The following is a 5619-nucleotide window of genomic DNA, read 5'->3' on the forward strand; positions in this document are numbered from 1 at the left end:
CGAGCACTCGTGGGGCTCTGGTGTGGGGCCAGAGGACTGGAAGAGGCCAATGTGGTTCCCGTCTTCAAAAAGGGGAGGAGGGAGGACCCGGAAAACTAGGCCAGTTAGTCTTACCTATGTCCTAGGTAGGCATTTTCAGAAAATTATCCTGGTGCATGTCCCGGAGGGGCGAGCGGGGGAGATTAAGCTTAGGGGCAACCAGCACGGGTTCATTAGCAGCAGGCCCTGTCAGACCAACCGGGCGGCCTTCTACGACCAGGTCACCAAATCCTTAGACGCAGGTAGCAATGGACGTTGTCTTCCTGCACTTTCGGAGGCCTTCGACACTGTCTCTCACCCTGTTCTCATTAAGAAACTGGGGGCTGTGGTGTCGACCCCACACAGTCAGATGTGTTGCCAACTGGCTGGGGGCCGCACCCAGAGAGCGGTGGTGGACGGGTCATGTTCAACTTGGAGGGATGTGGGCAGTGGGGTCCCCCAGGGCTCGGTCCTCGGGCCCGCACTGTTCAACATCTTCATCAGTGACTTGGACGAGGGGGTGAAAAGCACCTGTTCAAATCTCCTGATGACACTAAGATGTGGGGGGATGTGGGCACGCTAGAAGGGAGGAATAGGCTACAATCAGACCTAGACAGGTTACAGGGGTGGGGGGATGAGAATAGGATGGGATTCAACACTGACAAGTGCAAGGTGCTGCACCTGGGGAGGAACAACTGGCACCATACCTACAGGCTGGAAATTCCCTTCTCATCAGGGCAGAGGCAGAAAAGGATCTTGGAGTCATCATTGACGCCAAGATGAACATGGGCCGGCAGTGTGGGGACGCGGTCAGGAAGGCCAACTGTACTTTGTCATGCATCCACAGATGCATCTCGAGCAGGGCCAGGGAGGTGATCCTCCCCCTCTGTGCGGCACTGGTCAGGCTGCAGCTGGAGTACTGCGTCCAGGTTTGGGCACCGCACTTCAGGAGGGATGTGGACAACATGGAGAGGGTCCAGAGGAGGCCACTCGCATGGTCAGGGGACAGCAGGGCAGGCCATACAAGGAGAGGCAACGGGACCTGAACCTGTTCAGCCTCCGCACGAGAAGGCCGAGGGGGATCTAGTGGCCTGTTACAAACTAGTCAGGGGGGACCAGCAGGCACTGGGGGAGTGTCTGTTCCCCCGAGCACCGCCAGGAGTGACCAGGAATAACGGTCACAAGCTGGCAGGGGGGAGATTCAGACTAGACATCAGGAGGCGTAACTTCACGGTCAGGGCGGCTAGGATCTAGACCCAACTTTCAAGAGAAGTGGTGCAGGCTCCTACCCTGGGGGGCTTTAAGAGGAGGCTGGATGAACACGTTGCTGGGGTCATTTGACCCCAGTACTCTTTCCTGCCATGGCAGGGGGTCGGACTTGATGATCTGCTCAGGACCCTTCCGACCCTACAAACTATGAAACTTAAGTCACTGAGTTGCAGCAGCTAAGGAGCCCAACCCGGTTTGTTCTGCTTTCGGTGGATGGGGTCGCTTTTGCTACGTGGATGCTTCAGTGACTGAAACTGCTATTACTGTATTTCTTTGCCTAGAACATGCACCCCTATTCCCAGCCCCTGCTTTTTGGGGGACATGGTGTGTGTTTAATGTGAGCCAATGCAGGGATTCCTGTGTCTAATGAAGCCAAATCCCAGATGTGGGGGGGGGCAGGTCTGGAGCTGGTATACCTCTTTTTGCTGAGGAACCTCCTGTGTCTCCGGAGCAGGAAGGGAAATTTGGATAACGCACCTGACTGTCCCCATTCGATCAACAGGACACGCAACTGCTGCACGTGGTAAATGGAGCACAGGCAGCCTCGGGCTGAGCTTTACAGTGGCCTGGAAGTCTGGCTCCTCTGCTCCTTTCCAAACAGAAGGCAGGCTGGTGAAGCTGTTTCCCTCTTTCACTTCCCCTAACCCAAGCTCATCCTGATGCTTCCTTCCTTGCCTTGTGAAAGGTCTGTTCTCCACCGAGGCTGTGAGGCTCCGAGGCAGGAGAAGCAGAGTGGATTTCAGTTTTACCCTCCTCTCCATCCTGTGAGCTACAGAGCCCGTTCCTCTTCGGCCTGCCATGTGGGCCACATCTCCTGCTTGCTATTTCCAGCCACTTACCGGAGAGGCCCTGCCTGCATTGCGTATTTCCCTGGTGAGAGAGAGAAAAACTAGTCCGTGATCATCCCCAGGAACAGCATCCTGGTCCTTTGGAGCTACTGGAAGTTTCTTGGCACAAGCTTGCATCACAGATCAATGCGTCGTGCACACCTACACACACGTATCCTGAGAGAGCATGCTGTCTCTAGTCCTGCCCTGGAGAGGTTTTAGCAGACCTCCATGTGTGCGCCGAGGCAGTAACTGCTCTCCATTAGCTTGCTGAATAGAGGCCTGGGATATCTGAGCCGATGGGAAACGGAACTGGCAGCCAGTCAGTTGGACGCTTTGCAGTTAGGAATTTATCATCACAGTTGCCTGAGGCAGCAGCCGTTTTCTGCACGGAGATGACCAGCACCTGACCCTTTCTCACGCCCTGTCATGCCGTTCTCTAGGGAGCTGAAGTGCCCCATCTTCTTCTTCTTCTCTTCATGTCGCTACACCATGTTTGACTGTTTTGTTACACGTGCTTCCACTCATTTATTCTACTTTGCGGGATCTTTCACTTCACGTGTGCCTTCAAGCAGCAGGCATTGCAGCATGTGTTGTGTAGTCTGAGGCTCTGTGCTGCAGTCACAGGTGGGGTTGACCCAATGGCATATCCTCACTCCTTCATTAGCTCTTTGGAGTATCCAGCTCTGGTACGTAGGCGCTTGAGACTTTGCCACCTTTGCCACGGTTAGTCAGCCCCTGGTGCTGAAGACTCAGCTGCTGGAATGTCCATTTTTTTTGCTGTCAGGTTTTTTTTTTCCAGCCTCCTAGCAGAAGCATTCACACTGTGACCCCTGTCAACTAATCCCTGGTAATCCCTGCAAATTCTGCTAATGCTCCAAACCATGATTTTGATGTCCCACCTAACAAGCTGCGACTCTCATTAGCCTTGCAGAGCTGAAATCCTGACAGGAGAGGGAGCTGATTTCCATCCTGTCTCTCAAGATTGCAGGCTGGGTGCAAACTGGAGGGATCACTGGAGGGAGAGCAGCGGGGCTGGAAGGGACCTCACGTCTGGTCCAGCCCCCTGCCTGAGGTAGCATCAGCCCTGTCCAGACCATCCCAGACAAATTCACTGCCCAGCCTCTGAGCAAAACAACAGTCAATGGGCACAGCACCAGGCATCACACCCAACCCTGCCACAGGGAAGGCAAGGGGGACTGCGGCCGCCAACCTTTGACAGTGCAGCCTCAAGGGACACTGTCAAGGACAGATGGTGCTTCTGTGTCAGAGCTAGAGCAGTTCCCAGCTACAGAAGCCTCATTCCTCTGCCCTTTGGACACTCCTAGGTGAAGGCCAAAAAGGAAGGGGGATTTTCTGTCTGGTAGTAGCTTCCAGAAATGCCTGCTCAAGGGATGTGGTAGGAAGACCCTTTGAACCAAAAAGTATGTCTGTCCTAACGGGGGGAGATTTTGTCCCTGTTCCAAACCAGGGTGTCTATTCCTTCAACACCTGTTTGGGCACCGCTGCACTGAGGCAGTTACCTCCAGCCCCAGGAACCCCGTCCCAGGGCAGGCCTGTCTAAACAGCCCTGGACAAGGCAGTGGAAATGCCCTGCAGAGCACTCCCCTGGACTAGGGAGCCCCTTGTTCCCTCTGACCATCAGGAGCTGTAGCTATAAGGCTGCATCATTTCCCAGCCCAGTCATGAACTCAGAAAATTCAGGTTGGAAGGGACCTGAGGAGGTCACATCTAGTCCAACCCCCTGCTCAAGGCAGAACTAAGATAATAAAAAGTCCTTTTTCAAATATATAGGGAGGATGAAGAAAGCACCGGGAAAAGTGAGCCCCCTGCAAGATACCCTGGGCAATATGGTGGCTCCTCTGGTTGTGCCAGAGGAGAAAGCAGAACTCTTTAACCAATTCTTCACCTCCGTTTTCTTGTGCAGGGACCGGGACTTCCCCGCTGGGATGCCAGACGGACTCAAGGGGAATGCCTCCTGACTTCAGGTTGGGGAGGACGGGGTTAGAGAGCTTCTGGAGGGGCTGGACGTGTTCAAGTCAGCGGGTCCAGATGCTCTCCACCCCAGGGTGTTGAGGGAGCTAGCAGGGGTTATTGCAGGGCCCTTGGCACGGCTTTACGAGCACTCGTGGTGCTCAGGCCAGGTGCCGGATGGTTGGAAGATAGCCAATGTGGTCCCTATCTTTAAAAAAGGGAGGAGGGAGGACCCGGGCAACTATAGGCCTGTCAGTCTTGCCTCAATCCTAGGGAAACTCTTTGAGAAGATCATCATGAAGCACATCTGTGATGGGCCGGCTTCAGGGATGATGCTCAAGGGCAACCAGACAGTTTCATTAGGGGCAGTTTCTGTCAGACCAACTTGATTGCCTTTTATGATTGGGTCACAAAGGCATTGGATGCAGGTGTCGCCGTGGACGTAGTCTTTCTGGACTTCAGCAAGGCCTTTGACACCATCTCCCACCCCATCCTCATTAAAAAACTAGGTGACTGTGGCATTGATGCCTACACAGTCAGATGGATTGCAGATTGGCTCAAGGGTCGCACTCAGAGAGTGGTGGTGGATGGGTCATATTCGACCTGGGGGGAAGTGGGCAGCGGAGTCCCCCAGGGCTCGGTCCTTGGGCCTGCGCTGTTCAATCTCTTTATCAGCGATTTGGATGACGGGGTGAAAAGCAACCTGTTTAAATTCGCTGATGATACCAGGATTTGGGGTGAGGTGAGCACACTAGTAGGGAAGGAAAGACTGCAGCAGGACCTGGATAGGCTACAGGGGTGGGCTAGCAAAAACAGAATGCACTTCAACACTGACAAGTGCAGGGTGCTGCACATGGGCAGTAGTAACCAGCAGCACACTTATAAGATGGGAAACTCCCTTCTTGAGAGCACAGAGGCAGAAAGGGATCTTGGGGTCATTATTGACTCCAAGATGAACATGGACCAACAACACGAGGTCACGGTTGGCAGGGCTAACTGGACCTTGTCGTGCATCCACAGGTGCATCTCTAGCAGGGCCAAGGCAGTGATCCTCCCCCTCTATGCGGCACTGGTCAGGCCGCAGCTGGAATACTGCATCCAGGTCTGGGCACCGCACTTCAGGAGGGATGTGGATAGCATGGAGAGGGTCCAGAGGAGGCCACCCGCATGATCCGGGGACAACAGGGCAGGCCCTACAGTGAGAGACTGCGGGATCTGAACCTGTTCAGCCAGCGGAGGTGGTTCAAGCACCTACACTGAACACCTTCAGGAGTAAATTGGATGCTTATCTTGCTGGGATCCTATGACCTCAGCTGACTTCCTGCCCTTTGGGCAGGGGGCTGGACTCGATGATCTCCCGAGGTCTCTTCCAGCCCTAATGTCTATGAAATCTGTACAAGCGAAGGCTGAGGGAGGACCTGGTGACCGTCTGTAAACTCACTAGGGGGGACCAGAAGGCTTTGGGAGAGACCTTGTTTCCCTGAGTGCCCCCCAGCATAACAAGGAATAACGGCCGCAAGTTGTTGGAGGG

Source organism: Crocodylus siamensis, chromosome 1 (assembly GCF_052110815.1).
Source record: "Crocodylus siamensis isolate JL-2025a chromosome 1, ASM5211081v1, whole genome shotgun sequence".
Classification (NCBI taxonomy): Eukaryota; Metazoa; Chordata; order Crocodylia; family Crocodylidae; genus Crocodylus; species Crocodylus siamensis.